The sequence below is a fragment of the Ranitomeya variabilis genome, chromosome 2, assembly GCF_051348905.1.
Source record: "Ranitomeya variabilis isolate aRanVar5 chromosome 2, aRanVar5.hap1, whole genome shotgun sequence".
Lineage (NCBI taxonomy): Eukaryota > Metazoa > Chordata > Amphibia > Anura > Dendrobatidae > Ranitomeya > Ranitomeya variabilis.
The window spans coordinates 298,004,059-298,023,253 of record NC_135233.1 but is presented as its reverse complement, the minus strand read 5'-3'; the positions used below and the strand labels follow the sequence as shown (position 1 = coordinate 298,023,253).

The following is a 19,195-nucleotide window of genomic DNA, read 5'->3' as shown; positions in this document are numbered from 1 at the left end:
TCAGAAAAATGGTGGCCAACGAATTACAAAAAATCCACATTTTGGCAAATGTGAATTTTTGTAAAATTCAAGTAGAATTCAATTCCACCCATCTCTAATATGAACCTAATACAATATTTATGATTCCCTTTGAAATGATTATGTACTAGAGAGATTCACATCTACAGGTGGGTGAAACTGTTGTCCACATGGGCACAGGGCACAAGACCAGAGAGCATATTGAAGAAGCCCTTTACTTGTAATTGGTTTTCAATATCTTGGACAATGTCAACTGAACTGATGGTAACAAAATGCATTTCTAATTTCTATGAAGTTACAACCACACCCATGAAATACTAACATCTTAGACGCCCAAAAATAAATCCCATGATGCATTTTAAAAGCTAAAATGTAATTTCATATCTTCACTGAAAGAAACATTAGTGGCTAGAACTGACAGTGAAAGTGTTTTCTGACTACAAAAGGTCATTACCCATCACAGCAAGCTAAATAAGTGATTATATGGCATACGTACCATTCACGGGGTAAGGAAACTTGCCATAATTCTGCAATTGGGACTAATGCTGGACACATTTTAAGGGCAATTTTACTATATGGCAGCTGATAAAAGATTTTCTCAATATCTTTACATATAAAAACTGAAAATGTCTATCTTGATTTATATGATCATTATTGAGTCATTATTGAGCAATTATTGAGTAACTTTAGGTGGTTCTCCTAAGGCTATAGATCAGTTGAGTTCTTAGGAAATTCAAGTAGAAAGTGGTAAAAGTTTTCCCATTGTAATTATTCATTATTGATCTATGAAGAGAGAAGATGTAAAGAAATAAGGGTTCTGCCCGTAGTGAATCCTGTATATCTGTTCGGAAGCTCTAATCTTTTGGGAAAGCGCCCATATGGTTGCCTGGTATATGTTGGGATGCAGCGGGCCTAAGCAAAGCATATACTATTATATACCATGTGAACAATGGCAAATGTCCTGCCAACTGTAATCCCCAAAGGCAAAGTATTCATAGTTTTATGAGTATAGCTGACACTTTAAGAGCCGGGTGATCCCATAACAAGCCTCGGAGCTCTATGTGACTGTATGGGTAAGAAACGTGGACTTGAGATAACAGAAATATGAAGCAACGTCAGACCATTATTGTTTTCTAATTTCTACCCCCTCTCCGCTCAGTAATATTCTATGGCAGAAATCTCAGACACAAACAATTATACAATTAGGCCACTGTTTCGGCAAGACAGTGTGAGCACAACAGTGTTCTGACATAATGGTATGGTATGTATAGAAGGAGCGTGACCTGCACGTAGGATATCATGGTATGCTGGCATTGTGTCCTAACCCTGTGAGGTTTGCCATCTGACTCCTCCAAGGCAGGCGACTGTCACCATTCTTATGACAATGTAATGTTGCAGTTTTTTGTAGCGTCGTCAGGATTTTTGTATTATAATATATGTATATATATATCTATCTTATCATACAAAAATCCTTACATTAGTACATCATATTCTTCATTAAATACCTTCATGACCACATTTTTCACTGGCTCATGCTACAAACTACCTCCCTATTTAAATGTACCTATAAATGGTCTAATACTATGAAGGGTACTTCCAACAAGTACTCAAAAAAAACAATGGAAGCAAAAAAAAAACCAAGGAATCATAATAGTAGACTTTATTGAAATGGATCATAATCAGATAAAACAAGATAAAAGGGGGAATATGGAAAAAAGAGCCCCACTCATATAGAAACTGGGTTACAAAAAACCAAATGTGCTGAGGTCACCAAATACAGCTGTGTAAACTAATGCCAGAAAGCGACAGCAATACTAAGGAAAAAATACTTTAAAAGCAGCTGAACATAAAATATAACAGGGTAATAACACAATGTAAAGGACAAAAGCCATATAATGACCAAAGGTACAAAGCTCTTCCAGAGAGGAGCATGAGATAAGTACCAGTAATGGAAAAGGAGTTGGGAAATAGATTCAAAAACGTTTCGCATTAGCTTCATCCGGGGTGTTCTTTCTTCCATATTTCACCTTTTTTATCTGATTGTTTATGATACATTTCAGTAAAGATCACTGTTATGGGGTTTTTTTTTTACTTCCATTGTTTTTGCACCTCCTTTTTAGTATAGTGCACAGCAGTTGTGACAGTAAAAATCGCATCACAATGACTATGCTGAATCGCTTGCTTTAATCCCATTGCTCCATGACATGGAATGATAGCAAACTGTTACTGTCATGATACCTCCAATGAAAGTCACATATGAGTTACCTGTGGTGGTTTTATAAAATCCCATGCACCAACATAACACAATTGAAAACAAATATACCCCCCCCCAAAAAAAAATAAAAATAAATAAAAAATAAAAAAAGATGCCAGGGTTAAATCTAGACCGCATTAGTGGTCCTACCTAGCAAGAAAATGGATGGCAATATTCCCATTGCAGCTGCCCTATCTTCAGTATGGCACACAGAAGGATAACAGGCTGTCTAAACTTTTCAGACACACATGGTATTATTGTAACCTAGAAGTTAACTACTCTGTAGCCCAATTTCCATGGTCAAATATCAGGCCACTGTTCCCAGGCTTGCCGTCCATTGTTTTCTATCATTTTTGTATATGAACGGCCTTTTGGAGAATCATTGTTCTACCTGCAGCCTAAGCAATGCAGAAAGTAAAGTCACAGTGAAAGCAGGATGTTAAAATTCAAATGAAAAAACATGGAGAACGTTGGCTGGGTTAAACAAACGTTTACATATTTTCCAAGACAAATAATATATGCAAACGAAAGCAGTTTCTCCAGGTGGATCACACCAAGCATCATGGGAATCAGGGCCGGACTGGGACTAAAATTCAGCCCTGGCATTTGAAGTTACACAGGCCCACTTGTCACATGGTGACTGTATAATATCTTTGTACACTTGTAGGCAGGGCCGGTTTTAGGCAAAGTGGGGCCCTAGGCAAAGTTTAAAATGGGTCCCCAAATGCTAACATATTGCACATCACACAAAAGCCTTTCTGTTGTATTTACGTGCGCTGAGTTCAGGCCGCTAAACGAGTTTGATCGACAATACTGAAGTTGTTCAACGCTTGTTTCCCGGCCTCTTTCCACCAGCTGAGGAATAATGATGAGACAGAACGATCACTAATAGATCCCCATACAGTATCATGTTTTCAGCAGCACATCTACAGTTTACACTGGCAATGTGCTGCTGACAACAAGGCTTTTTGTTCCAGCAAAAACAATCCGAATATGCAGCATTTTACTTGTTTAGTAAAATACACCCCATAGTCCTCCATATATTATAATGTGCTCCATAGTCCTCCATATAGTATAATACACTCCCTATAGTCCTCCATATATTAAAATACACTGCTCAGTCCTCCACATAGTATAATACACTCCTCATAGTCCTCCATATAGCATAATACAATCCTCATAGTCCTCCATATAGCATAATACAATCCTCATAGTGCTCCATATAGTATAATGCACCGCCACAGTCATCCATGTAGTACAATTCACTTCCCATAGTATAATGCACCCCATAGTTCTTCATATAGTATAACGTATTCCCCATAGTCCTCAATACAGTATAATGCAGCCCACATATAGTATAATGCAGCCACCCCAGAGTATAATGCAGCCACCCCAGAGTATAATGCAGCCACCCCAGAGTATAATGCAGCCACCCCACAGAGTATAATGCAGCCACCCCAGAGTATGTAACCCCCATAGAATATAATACAGCCCACCTCCCCATAATATATAATGTAGCCCCCCATAGTATATAACGCAGCCTCCCCCATAGAATATAATATACCCCCACAATAGTATATAACACAGCCACATAGTACATAACATGGCCTCCCCCATAGAATATAATATACTCCCCATAGTATATAGCAAAGCCCGCATATTATATAGCACAAACCGCATAGTATACAGCACAGCCTGCATACTATAGCACAGCTCGCGTAGTAGATAACACAGCCCACACAGCAGTATTCAGCACAGACCACACAGTAGTATACAGCACAGACCACACAGTAGTATACAGCACAGCCCACGTAGAAGTATACAGCACAGTCCACACAGTAGTATACAGCACAGCCCACAGAGTAATATATACAGCACAGCCCACAAAGTAATATATACAGCACAGCCCACAAAGTAATATATACAGCACAGCCCACAGAGAACAATATACAGCACAGCCTACAGAGAACTATATACAGCACAGCCCACAGAGAACTATATAAAGCACAGCCCAGAGTACTATATACAGCACATCCCAGAGTACTATATACAGCACAGCCCAGAGAGTACTATATACAGCACAGCCCAGAGAGTACTATATACAGCACAGCCCACAGAGTACTATATACAGCACAGCCCACAGAGTACTATACACAGCACAGCCCACAGAGTACTATATACAGCACAGCCCAGAGTACTATATACAGCACAGCCCACAGAGTACTATATACAGCACAGCCCACAGAGTACTATATACAGCACAGCCCACAGAGAACTATATACAGCACACAGTAGTATACAGCACAGAGCACAGCCCACAGAGAACTATATACAGCCCACAGTAGTATACAGCACAGAGCACAGCCCACAGAGAACTATATACAGCACAGAGCACAGCCCACAGAGAACTATATACAGCCCACAGTAGCATACAGCACAGAGCACAGCCCACAGATAACTATATACAGCCCACAGTAGTATACAGCACAGAGCACAGCCCACAGAGAACTATATACAGCACAGAGCACAGCCCACAGAGAACTATATACAGCCCACAGTAGCATACAGCACAGAGCACAGCCCACAGATAACTATATACAGCCCACAGTAGTATACAGCACAGAGCACAGCCCACAGAGAGCTATATACAGCCCACAGTAGTATACAGCACAGAGCACAGCCCACAGAGAACTATATACAGCCCACAGCAGTATACAGCACAGAGCACAGCCCACAGAGAACTATATACAGCCCACAGCAGTATACAGCACAGAGCACAGCCCACAGAGAACTATATATAGCACAGAGCACACAGTAGTATACAGCACAGAGCACAGCCCAGAGAGCTATATACAGCCCACAGCAGTATACAGCACAGAGCACAGCCCACAGAGAACTATATACAGCCCACAGCAGTATACAGCACAGAGCACAGCCCACAGAGAACTATATATAGCACAGAGCACACAGTAGTATACAGCACAGAGCACAGCCCACAGAGAGCTATATACAGCCCACAGCAGTATACAGCACAGAGCACAGCCCACAGAGAACTATATATAGCACAGAGCACACAGTAGTATACAGCACAGAGCACAGCCCACAGAGAGCTATATACAGCGCACAGCAGTATACAGCACAGAGCACAGCCCACAGAGAACTATATATAGCACAGAGCACACAGTAGTATACAGCACAGAGCACAGCCCACAGAGAGCTATATACAGCCCACAGCAGTATACAGCACAGAGCACAGCCCACAGAGAACTATATATAGCACAGAGCACACAGTAGTATACAGCACAGAGCACAGCCCACAGAGAACTATATACAGCCCACAGTAGTATACAGCACAGAGCACAGCCCACAGAGAACTATATACAGCCCACAGCAGTATACAGCACAGAGCACAGCCCACAGAGAACTATATATAGCACAGAGCACACAGTAGTATACAGCACAGAGCACAGCCCACAGAGAGCTATATACAGCCCACAGCAATATACAGCACAGAGCACAGCCCACAGAGAACTATATACAGCCCACAGTAGTATACAGCACAGAGCACAGCCCACAGAGAGCTATATACAGCCCACAGTAGTATACAGCACAGAGCACAGCCCACAGAGAACTATATACAGCCCACAGTAGTATACAGCACAGAGCACAGCCCACAGAGAGCTATATACAGCCCACAGTAGTATACAGCACAGAGCACAGCCCACAGAGAACTATATACAGCCCACAGCAGTATACAGCACAGAGCACAGCCCACAGAGAACTATATACAGCCCACAGTAGTATACAGCACAGAGCACAGCCCACAGAGAACTATATACAGCCCACAGTAGTATACAGCACAGAGCACAGCCCACAGAGAACTATATACAGCCCACAGCAGTATACAGCACAGAGCACAGCCCACAGAGAACTATATATAGCACAGAGCACACAGCAGTATACAGCACAGAGCACAGCCCACAGAGAACTATATACAGCCCACAGTAGTATACAGCACAGAGCACAGCCCACAGAGAGCTATATACAGCCCACAGCAGTATACAGCACAGAGCACAGCCCACAGAGAACTATATACAGCCCACAGTAGTATACAGCACAGAGCACAGCCCACAGAGAACTATATACAGCCCACAGTAGTATACAGCACAGAGCACAGCCCACAGAGAACTATATACAGCACACAGCAGTATACAGCACAGAGCACAGCCCACAGAGAACTATATATAGCACAGAGCACACAGCAGTATACAGCACAGAGCACAGCCCACAGAGAACTATATACAGCCCACAGTAGTATACAGCACAGAGCACAGCCCACAGAGAGCTATATACAGCCCACAGCAGTATACAGCACAGAGCACAGCCCACAGAGAACTATATACAGCCCACAGTAGTATACAGCACAGAGCACAGCCCACAGAGAACTATATACAGCCCACAGTAGTATACAGCACAGAGCACAGCCCACAGAGAACTATATACAGCCCACAGCAGTATACAGCACAGAGCACAGCCCACAGAGAACTATATATAGCACAGAGCACACAGCAGTATACAGCACAGAGCACAGCCCACAGAGAACTATATACAGCCCACAGTAGTATACAGCACAGAGCACAGCCCACAGAGAGCTATATACAGCCCACAGCAGTATACAGCACAGAGCACAGCCCACAGAGAACTATATATAGCACAGAGCACACAGCAGTATACAGCACAGAGCACAGCCCACAGAGAACTATATACAGCCCACAGTAGTATACAGCACAGAGCACAGCCCACAGAGAGCTATATACAGCCCACAGCAGTATACAGCACAGAGCACAGCCCAGAGCTATATACAGCCCACAGTAGTATACAGCACAGAGCACAGCCCACAGAGAACTATATATAGCCCACAGTAGTATACAGCACAGAGCACAGCCCACAGAGAACTATATACAGCCCACATCTCTTCTCTTCCTCCCCTCCCCTCCTCTGAGAATGGCCCCACAGTCCAGAAAAAAAAAAAACTCTCCTCACCTCTCCTCGTGCCCAGCGTTGCTTCCTGGTTCCTGCTCCTGTCTCAGCAGCTGCAGTCTGCCCGGGACACAGCAGGTGCGTGATGATATGACATCATCGCGCACCCGCAGTGTCAGAGGCAGAGCGGGGAATGATGGGAGAGGAGCGTCTGTGGACGCTCTCCTCCATCATTGCATTCAACTGTACCGGCATCTATACGCCGGTATAGTTGAATGCGACGGCGGGGGCGGCGGATTGAGCGGCCCACCACTGGCACCGGCCCTTCTGGCATTTGCCAGAAGTGCCCTATGGCCAGTCCGGCCCTGATGGGAATGACTAACCTTTAATATCTATTTTGCATGCACTCTATGGAAGAAAACTCTACCTGTTCCTACCAGTCATAAAAGAGACGAGCGTCCTCATTGCTCCATACATCGTGCACACGGCTGTCCTACTAAATGTTTCCCCTAAAAAGCTTCAGATGTTCGCACCGACTACACAAACACGCCTGCTGCTTAGAAAACACCACAACATATATCTAACCAGCAATCTGATACAATCATACAATACATCCATTAGCCTTTATTCCTGACCAGGTATATTTTTTTCCCATACATGCAGTTAAAGAACTATAATTTTTTTAACATTCAGATATTCAAATATTTTTTGCATTTTTTTGTTCATTTTTCTTTTATGTTCTTCACTTTGTTTATTTTTTTTAAAGATATCAGTAGGAAAATAAAGTAAAGATGTGTCTGCTTCTCAGAATTTTTTAATGATTTTTTTATTTTTAAATGTGTTCTTTTTTTGTAACAATTATTTTTATATATTGGCCACTTTTTTTTTCTTCCAATGGGGACAAAGCTGGTAATGATTTGTAACGGTAGTGGCTTTTTCTATTTATATATTTACTTACTTTGTAGGTATATATTTTATACACTGTGCCCTCTATAAGGTCATAAAAGACATTTTAGGGGCATTTGTCAACATTTAAATACTTTTTGAAAAATCTGGTTTCCCTTGTAACTGTGACTGGTATATTAGCCCCAGTTTCAGGGGAATTTCAGCAAATCTGCTTCCTACACCCAGCGATCAGACGACTTCTGTGCCAGAAGGAGGAAACACTGTTAGCCCTTTGTTTTACTGCATACATAGTGATTGTTCAGCACTGTGTATCCAGTGATTGAGAAGGTAGAGATGGTAATAAACCATCTATGCCTTCTCTATAGGGAGCTCAGCTGTGTTTGAGAGCTGGTCCCCGCTCCCGCAGCTGCTCTGATGAAGTGGCCGAGGGCAAGGCCGCCCATGCATATCCATGATCTGGCCCAGCAAAACTTCCACACTCAGATTCCATCTTAACAAACGTATCTTTACTGTTAAACATTTTCTTAACACAGCGGAACACAATAATAAACAACACAAAATATGCCTATCCACAGAAATAACGTGTAATACAAACTGTCCCTCACTTTCCCTATCCACACGTTACCAGTCTCTTTGCTCCAGAAGGTTATCTTCCCACGTCGCAGGCCTGTCACTGCAGGGGGACGCTCCAGCCGAAGAGAAAACAACAGGGATTAAACAAAATTCCGTCTCTCAGGTCCAAACTGTAGTCCTTGGGGTACGGCAGGTAGGGGTGGAATGTTCGGCCTCTCAACAGAGGACCCGCTTACAGTTCGTGGGTTCAGGATCTGTGGAGATGTCACCGCTGAGTGCTCTGCAGTGTAGGAGCTGGGAACAATCTGGAAATCAGCTTTCAAGGGAGGGGAATCATCCAGGCAATCTCCTATGTCGCATATATGGGAGGACGCCAGATCACACACTGATCTCTCTCTGCACAGACAGACTTCCCGGGCTTTTTCTTCCTCTCCTTCCTGATCACATGACACAGCAGGGGGGAGTTTTGCAAATACAGTTTGTTTCCCTGTAATCACATTCGACATAGGTACAACTTCTGGCCACACGGGGGCAGTGTCTGTCACAGATTCTATATCAATGATCACAGAACAGTCAGAGCCGGCCAGCTCATTACACTACTATGGAGTGATGTTTTAGAATGTAGACCGCTTGGACAATATGGGCGTCCAGAAGAAGTTAAAGTCCTTGCATAAAGATTTTTTAAAATAAATCTGTGTCTATGTGTATCTTGTGTGGTATGAGTGTATTAATATTCTCACCTATCGTTGCCTTCTCCAGGATTCAGTGCCATTCTGCTCCTCTTCTCAGTGATGTCACCGCTCTTCAGACTCTCCAAATCACACTGCGCTCTGTGTGACCCCCGAAGAGGCTTTTACAGTAAAAGTCTATGGAGCACCAGCTAGGATCCACAGACTTACACTGTAAAAGAAACTTCTGGGTCATGCATAAAGTGAGCCAGAGAATCTGAAGAACGATGATGTCACTGAGAAGAGGAGCAGAATGGCACTGGATCCCGGAGAAGGCGGCGGTGAGTATATTGTACACACACTGCATACACACAGATATCTTCATAGAAGGGCTTCTTTAAGCTCATAGAAGTCTTTATATCTAGAGCTGGTTAACTCTAGATTTTGTAATTTCTTTTACCTGTTATAAATGCGCTATTTTCCTGAATCTGATGTTATTTTTCTTATGTCCCTGCATCTCTTCGTTCCTGAGATATGGCTCTTTTAGCTAAAAAGATTGGCCTATGTCAGGAATGGAGAGGAACAGGAAAAAAAAAGAAAAAACATTGCCCGATTGGGGAGAACAGTGACATTTACAAAAGGTAAAACAAATGACATATTTATATGAAGTGACTTGTCTTTATAACTGTCCATAGACATGAGATACATGATATTTTTAGTGGGATCTGCAAACCATCTAATGTATATGGTGGGTCACAGATATTAGTGATTGGATATTGGGATTTATTGGAACAGTATCTTAAAATTTCCTGACTTTAAATGTTCCAGGGCTTCTTCGTTATGTCACAAAAGAAGATCTTCCTGGACAAGTGATGTAAGGAAAGTGGAGAGAAAAGGGTTTTAGGAGACAGACGTGGGACTGATAAACCAAAATATGATGGGTTTTAAAGGGATAAAACTAAAGTAACAAGGGTGTTGGTTTTGAGTGTTCTCTGGAATCTTTGTATGGCGGGGCAGGGCAGCTAGCAATAGAAAAGGTCAACATGTGGGTGTTAATATTTTGGACATGATTTCTTGTTCTGAATTGAGTAGCTACTCATTAGGGATATGAAGCCTTTGCATATTAAGTCATTGTACTCTTATGTTCTCATGCTGGCACTTATAATTAAGCTTTTATTTAGATAGCTGAGCAGTAACATTACTTAATAAGTGAATCCCAAATCTAAGATCTTACAAACTGTACTTGTAGGGCAACACCCTTACGTATGCACACGTGTCAATACAAAAGTATCTATTGATGGTCTGTATACAATGACACTGGCCCTGATGTGTCAATATCAACATTTTTAAGCCAGTCTTGATGAGAATGGGGTGGAGTGAATCAGGTGAGGCGTGAAGTGACCTCTGTGTACACCTCACTACAAATTTTACTCCAGTGAAAGACTGGAGTAAGATTTGTGGCATAAAGAACACCAAGGCTTGACATGAATTTGACGGACGGGGTCGCTACACCATGTCCCGCCCTAGCTCTGCCTACTTTGTTGAAGCTGGGCAAAAATGGAGTGGAAAGACTAAAATTCACAAATTTTTTTGCACAAAAATATTGCAGCTTTCCATAGATTTTTAGAATAGTTGCATAAAAATGTTGATAAATCAGGGCCTATGTATCTAAAAACCTGGCTATAAATATTTTTGGATAAAGTTTTGAAGTTGAACAGAACTGGGCATTTCTTCTAACATATTTCTCTTACTAAACATTTGAGCTCAGATTTGTTAAAACCTTTGTTTTGTATGCCAGTCTTAACGAAGGGAACGCTGGAGTAAGGTGTGCCAAATTCACTGAAAGGCGTACATCTTTTAATGAACTGGTGCTTTTCACAACTGCTGCATGCTTCTGCCAGAAGTGCTACCGAAAAGGCTGGCATACATTTCTTTCATAATGTCTGCCACTCTTGTGGGATAAATTCTGATAAATGTATAGGGTGGGCTTTTCCTTTGCCCTGTTCCACCCCAGATCCACCCACTTTACAAAAAGTTGGGGAAGCTGGCCAGAAATTGAGCAAAACTTATAAAAGTCACAAAAATGTTGCACATCTTGCTCTAGTTGAGCCAAATTTTTGTGAACTTTCAAGAAATTTTACACTAGAATTCTGAAAAACTCCTTTATGAATCAAGTTCTTTCATTTGAAGCATATTTTCATAGAACTTTAATTTTTGAGATTCTGTTATTTCTTTTACACTAGAACTGTAGAAAATGAACATGGACCGCACAACTGTACATCCAAAATCATGCATTGATCTAATGCCGCTAAGCAAAAATTTACAAAAATTTGAAAGTGAACTTGAGGTCCTTAGTTTAACATTCTGATCAGACTATATGAAGCCCACTACCACGTCATGGTGAACCTCTCAGTGGGTCCCTAACTTAAAAGATGCAGTGCCATGTGTTGACCACCACTGAAGAGACTGCACACCAGTAAGGGGAGCACCTCGGTGCCCTACAGTAACCATGCTGCAAAGCAAAGCCCCCATGACTCCAGGCAAACACACCCCACAGGCACAGCATCACTACAGCAACGGCCGCCATACAGCACCAACAACAAGTGAATAGATCTAAAAAAACCCTCACCTTCCACATGTTCTCGGACTATAAGCTGATAACAAAAATAGGCAGAATCCCACTTGCAGTCTCCTGCTCATTTAAAAACACCTAGGCCAAATGGGGGGAGCGCTGATCCAAGCACTTTCATTTGAAGAATATTTTCAAAGAACCTTAAATGTTGGCATTCTTTTATTTCTCTTAATCTAGAGTTGGGTTGCATAGCAGGTAGCTACAGACAAATTTTTGTTACGGGCTCGTAAATTTTAGCTATGCGTTAGTCCTTCTGGCCCTTTTACTTTATCTTATGTAACACCTGCACTGGGAACTGTCAGGGCAGCTACTGGTATACTGGGATTTACAGACACTAAGAAGAGCTTTTCAGCTGCTGTTAAACAGGGACCTACAAACATTATCAGATTTTCCCCTGAGCTGCAGTGGACTACAATTCCCAGGGAGCCTTGTTTCAGTCAGATGACACAGCCTGGATTGGATGAGGAGGGACTTGGAGGGAGGAGCTGGGCAGAAAGTGAAAGCAAGAATTCAGAGAAAGAAAAGAGCGTGGCAACTTGCTGTGAGAGACTGAGCATGGTGGATTTGCATCCCTCTATGCTGCAGTGTTGTTGTCCCCTCGGATATACCCACGCTGCTGGAGAGAGCGTGGCTTTTTTTATCCTCTGGAGAAAGTTACATCAAGAACTTGGAGAGTTCTGCCAGCACTCCCACCGTATAAAGGACTGAATCCGGCCGCCCCCAGCTGGCATCCAGAGAACCATCCGACTGTTGGAGACGCGCAGTGAGTGCCCTTCTGAGACTTGTGGTCCTACCAGAGCTATTTACAGTGAGTACATTACAGCCCAGACTATTGCCATTAATATTCGTCTAAGTGCACAAACTGTTCTAATTTGTGCGCCAACATCAGCGGCAACTGGGCCCCAACATTTGGACTGAGTTAAACCAGAAGAAACAAGAAAACACTGCTACGTTATACTTGCAGGGTTGAAGTAGAATTAGAGTGTGAGGTGTATATGACTTTGACAGAGCACAGTTACTTGTATTGCATGTTATTCTTTCAAATCCATCTCATTTATGCTGCATAGCAATAAACCTGTTAAACTGTTTTATTCCTGATCCCTGTGAGTGTGTACTGAGTGTGGCAGGGGCTTCCCGAGTCAGCCCCTGGCAGAAGATAATAGTCCTTCTGCAGTCCCAGAGAGAGAGCTCCAATCAAGATTCGGGTGGAGGCACTGCGCCCTGGAGAGGTGAGACCCCCCATAACACCCAGTGTACCGTGGTAGCCCTAAAGGGGTGTTACACTTATATTGGAATCATTTCCTTTCCTGGGTTTGATATAATTTTCTTGCTCTAAACTACAATCCATCTGTAAATGGATGAAATGACAACATAGTTACATAGATATATAGTTTTAAAAAAGAAAAAGGTCCATCAAGCTCGCCCTTTCTCCACCAGTCATACATTATCACTAGATTATTTATAATCCACAATGCTATTTGTTGTGAGAAAAGTATCCAGCTCTTTTGTAAATGGTGTAAATGTTATAGTGTCTGCCATTACTACCTCTTGTGGTCGGGTACTCCACAGTTTGACTGCTCTAACGGTAAAGAATATTTTACTATTTACCTTTTTCCTGGTCAATTGTGATTGGACAGTTTGGGACCATACACCAATGACAAAAGGAATTGTCACATTAAGTTGTCAATTTATTCATAAAGTTTCAAGATAATAACATACAGACAGAGGCCCAGAAAGCTGCCAGGTCCTTTTTAAAGTGTAGTTGTGGCATAAAGCTGTACTTCCTGATTTAACAAAAGACGTTGCAATTTTCTAAAATAACTGTTGAGAGTTTAATATATTAGTCATCTTCCACAGCATGCATATGGGTAGTACTATCTACAATATAGTCATTCTGTAATACAGGGACCTCATGAGCAACCTAGTTTGCCTACAGGCAGGAGAGCAACTACACTCCGGCAGTGGTACTACAGCACTCTACATAGCACCACAAATTCAGGGCTTGACGTAATTGTGGTGCCCCTGAGGGTCCAGTCACCACAGAGGTACTGCACCTCAGCCAGAGGTATGGTACTCCGCTCTCGGGTAAGGAGGGGACACTACCCAGTACCCGCACACTACCACCCAACACTAGACCTCTCCAGGCCAGGGATGGACTAGGTAGAAGGTGTCGGGTGGAGAGAGTGTCAGTAGTGAGGCGTTGTCATGGACACAGGAGGGAGGAGTTAGGAGTTGGTTAGGGAGACAGTTGGGAGAAGTAAATGAGAGTATATGTGGAGAGAGAAGCTCCTGAGAGAAGGAAGGAAGGGGTCTTAGGGGCCAGGGAAGTGAGGAATCAACCCTGGGCGCCCAAATCCACGCTGACCATCGTCGGGTGGAAGGATCAGGTCGCAGTGGGGGAACCGGCCCCCAGGCTAGTGGAGGCACTACAAGACTCAGCTAGCAAGCCGGAGGCTGTGGTTGCTGTAGGTGCCACAGTCACATCCACACACATTCACTGAAAAGGCAGCCATATAGGATCAAGAGGACGTCGCCCGACAGGACCCGAGGCTGCTGTCTTGGGACACAGTGTGTGAGGCGCAGGGCAGGAAAGGCGGGAGCCAGTGCAGTGAGACGGCCAGAGAAGGAACATAAGAAGGGGGTTCTGGCAAAGTGTACCCCAAATTACCTGAGAGCTGACTGGACCGCAGACCCTGAGGACACAGTATCCGGCTGGGAATTGCATCTAAGAACTGTGAGTAAAGTGTAGAAACTGCACCCTGCTGTGTCCTCACAATTATTTACTGCGTCACCTGCCCTGCACTACATCAGACCATCGTTGACTTTAACACTTTAACTGCACTGGGGCCTAGCTCTACCTGTGGAGAGCTGTAACATCTCAGCTGCATCACCAACCGCCCCAGTGGACCTGAACCGCAGCGTCGGCCATTTTCCTTATTGCCGAATACCACGGATGGTGTCACAAACTAATCCCCTATAAACTTGATTCCCCTTCATTTCAACTTTCATTGGATGCCCAGGGCCACGGACCGGGTCACTGCTGCCGTGACAATACCCCCCGAAGAACCATCGGACTCGGCCTGAGTACCCCGCGGCCCTAGTAGGTGCTCAATAATCTACATTTCTTTGGCTCGGGCTTACCATGTGTATTGGCCTCTAAAATCATATCTTAATGAGACATCTGGGAAGAACCACTTTATGGGCTTAGACTAAATCATTTACATTTTAAGAAATGTGTGCTGAAAATTATTGTCATATCAAAAGGTGGAGTCCTGTGGGTGGAGTCCAGTGTGTGAGGTCAGAGGTGGGGGCCTGTGAGTGAGGTCAGAGGTGGTGTCCTGTAGGTGAGGTCAGAGGTGGTGTCCCATGGCTGAGGTCAGTGGTGGGGTCCTGTGGGTGAGGTCAGAGGTGGGGCCTGTGGGTGAGGTCAGAGGTGGTGTCCTGTAGGTGAGGTCAGAGGTTGGGGCCTGTGAGTGAGGTCAGAGGTGGTTGTTGTCCTGTAGGTGAGGTCAGTGGTGGGGTCCTGTGGGTGAGGTCAGAGGTGGTGTCCTGTAGGTGAGGTCAGTGATGGTGTCTCGTGGGTGAGGTCAGTGGTGGGGTCCTGTGGTTGAGGTCCTTTGAGCCAGATCAATCTTGTGGCACATTAGGTGCATCCATGGATTATATTGATGGCCTTTATCTGAATGGCCAGCACATGGTGCTATATTTTCCCTGTGCTGGTGTCACGAGTGTGTCACGTCCTTCTGGGAGATCTGGGGTTGGGCGATCTTTATGTTCTGTGAATCGCAGATCTTCCATTTAGCCTGTATGTTTTGTTCCTCATATTAAATGGACTTTGTTTCCTTTGGTGTTGAAGAGGTTAACGACTCTTTGTATGCTGGTTACAGACATGCAGCTCCCTCTAACAGCTGCTACTGACCTGCTTTTTTTTCTCTCTATAAAACCTTGCCAGACCTTCTCATCCCTGCCTGTGAAAGTTTTGCTTCCTGGCTTGCTGGAGTTGGTGTGCTGAAGTTGGAGTTTGTAGTTGCTGCTGGAGATTGTTGTATGCTGTTTTTGGGAGTATGCTTTCTCCATTATCCTATTCCCATTTGGTTAGTACCTTCCTGTCCTTCCCTTTATTCCTCTCTACCCATAGTGAGTGTTTTTGCATGTAAGTTGCTTTTTGTTATCCCTATTTGTCTTATGTGTCTATATACTAACAAATCGGTCCCAGGCCTCCTGGGGGAGAGAGAGGGGACAGCTTAGTACTTTAACAGGAGCATAGTAAGATTGGAGACTCAGGCCTCTCTATCTTCAAGAGTACCCCTGGGACAGGGATAGTTAGGGTCCCAGTTCCAGGGTCAGTTTGAGGCCCCCCTTCCTTACCAAAGACCGTCACAGCATGACAGTTGGTGGCAGCATTCACACTGCTGATCACTTAGGGTACCGTCACACATTGAAATTTCCATCGCTACGACGTTACGATTCGTGACGTTCTAGCGATATCGTTACGATATCGCTGTGTCTGACACGCTACTGCGATCAGACACCCTGCTGAGAATCGTACGTCGTAGCAGATCGTTTGGAACTTTCTTTCGTCGCTTGATCACCCGCTGACATCGCTGGATCGTTGTGTGTGACAGCGATCCAGCGATGTCTTCGCTTGTAACCAGGGTAAACATCGGGTAACTAAGCGCAGGGCCGCGCTTAGTAACCCGATGTTTACCCTGGTTACAAGCGTAAACGTAAAAAAACAAACCGTGCATACTCACCCGTCGGTGTCCTTCAGGTCCCTTGCCGTCTGCTTCCTGCTCTGAGTGCCGGCCGGAAAGTGAGAGCAGATCACAGCGGTGCTGCGCTCTGTTCTCACTGTACGGCTGCACTCAGAGCAGGAAGCAGACTGCAAGGGACCTGAAGGACACCGACGGGTGAGTATGTACTGTTTGTTTTTTTACGTTTACGCTGGTAACCAGGGTAAACATCGGGTTACTAAGCGCGGCCCTGCGCTTAGTTACCCGATGTTTACCCTGGTTATCCGGGGACTTCGGCATCGCTCCAGCGCCGTGATTGCAACGTGTGACCGCAGTCTACGACGCTGGAGCGATGATTATATGACGCTGCGATGTCACGAATTGTGCCGTCGCAGCGATGAAAATTTCAATGTGTGACGGTACCCTTAGGCCAAGAAAAACTGAATCCTTTGTAATCAACATGCTGCCTTTAAAAAAAAAAAGTTTTTGTATGCAAATCACATACTTGTGGACATGTGCCTGTTAATCCCAGCTTAGGCACCAAAGAATCTTCACTGTGCACAGCACCTGCATCGTGAGTAATCATAAGTCTGCAGTCACATGGAGTGACAACAGACTTGCAGCCTACGGATGGACAACCCCTTTAACATATAAATAAGAGTATATCTGCAAGCAGACCTTGTAGCCAATCGACCTACCAGCTAGGAAATATCTGCAATTACAATCATTAATTATGCTGAGTATGATCACAGTTTTGATTGGGATATAAAGGAGAAAGACCCTTTTTGTAAAGGAAATAGTCCCCCTTATAAAAATAAAAAACAAATCTATATACTCACTTTCCATACCGCCACCTTCCCTGCGATGGTGACTCCTGATCAAGGTTCCCATGGCAATGTTATGCCACCCGAGCCCTGCATCTAATTAGCATCCGCTATTGGGCTGCTTTGCTCTTAATTCTCTTTGTCGAGAGGAACAAGTGAATGGTGCTGATGCGGAGGTGAGTATATATATATTTTTTTATTTTACCATGCAGAATACTTAATTTAATAAGGGGTTATCCAGATAGTGGACCACCGCTTTAATCAGGTCATATTACTTTGAAGGACCTTTTAATTAAAAAAAAAACAAACAGAAATGCTCCTAAAGCTGCTCTGATCGTCCCATTAACAGTAATAGAAGTTGTTTTGTACAATTTTAAGATTCTCTGGTTTCAATTAGAGGCAATAACTTAGAGTCAGAAAACTGGTGAGCTTGATCTGTTGGCACAAAGAAATCCTCTGATCTTGTTTTCTTAGAAAGAAGTAAAAAAACACTTACTAAGAATACGTGCTCCCGCCTATTCTTCACTGATGATCACCAAAAACTGATAACTTCACGAAGATCTCTTTTTTCACTAGTTGTGCGAGGGAATCTAATCATGAAGCCGTGTCCCAGATAAATGGAGCAATTATAGGAAAGCTGTGCCAATTTCAACGTTTATTACATGTACAACTTTTCATTAAAAAGCAAAAAAATCTATTCTCTACTGTTCTAGGACAGATGACACTGCTACTAACAGAGCCAGGCTCGGACTGGCCCACCGGAGAACCGGAGGATTCTCCAGTGGGCCCAGGCCCTGACACCTGCTGGCATACAGTGCCAGCAGTGCCTAGGGCCCCCACTGCTCCAGGGGCCCCCAGCAAGTGGGGTGTCGCTAATAGCGCACACCAAGCAGCTGCTATGGGGCCCCCAGTACCAGCGGAGCAGCAGCGGGTGACAGGAAGCCTAAGCCTATCCCCGCTGCTAAGGTGAAATGAATATTCACGCTTCCCCACGCCCCATGGGCGTGGAGAAGAGTGAATTATTTTCACTATAATAGTGGGCAGCGTTTGCCGCAAATTGCGGCTAAACACTGCCCGCTATCAGAGCCCGCAGACCAGGCCCTGCCGCTCCCTCAGGGGCCCCCAGCTCACACAGCCGCTATGGGGCCGTAAGCCAGGGGTCCCGGTGCCAAAGCTGCCCCCACGTGCTCGTTAATGGGGAGAGAGTGTCAAATGACGCTCCCTCTCCCATGATTCCCCTCGCCGCTGACACACAGCAGGTGCGTGATGACGTCACTTCATCGCGCACCTGCTGTGTGTGAGGCCGACAGCAGCGCAGCTCCTGACATCGGAGCAGAGCCGCTGCTGGAGTCAGCGTGGGAGCGAGGAGGAGAGGTGAGTATTGTGCTTTTTTTTAATTATTGAGTCCTGGTTGTATGGGGGGGGGGGTGAGCTGCATGATGCCCTATGGGGCAGGGGGGTGAGCTGCATGATGCCCTATGGGGCAAGGGGGGTGAGCTGCATGATGCACTATGGGGCAAGGGGGGGTGGGCTGCATGATGCCCTATGGGGCAAGGGGGGGGGGTGAGCTGCTGCATGATGCCCTATAGGGCAAGGGGGGTGTGTGT

At 44.5% G+C, this 19,195-nt stretch overlaps 1 protein-coding gene and 1 long non-coding RNA gene across 2 annotated transcripts in view; one reads left to right on the top strand and one right to left on the bottom strand.

Annotated features, from left to right (window-relative positions):
* Positions 1-19,195, bottom strand: part of GAB3 (GRB2 associated binding protein 3) — a 154,189-nt gene that overhangs the window by 91,514 nt on the left and 43,480 nt on the right. The gene's annotated exons all lie outside the window — the stretch shown is intronic.
* Positions 14,220-19,195, top strand: part of LOC143809360 (uncharacterized) — a 35,485-nt gene continuing 30,509 nt past the window's right edge. Inside the window, exon 1 of the long non-coding RNA XR_013222235.1 lies at positions 14,220-14,765. This is a non-coding gene — a long non-coding RNA (uncharacterized LOC143809360). The remainder of the gene's footprint in view (positions 14,766-19,195) is intronic.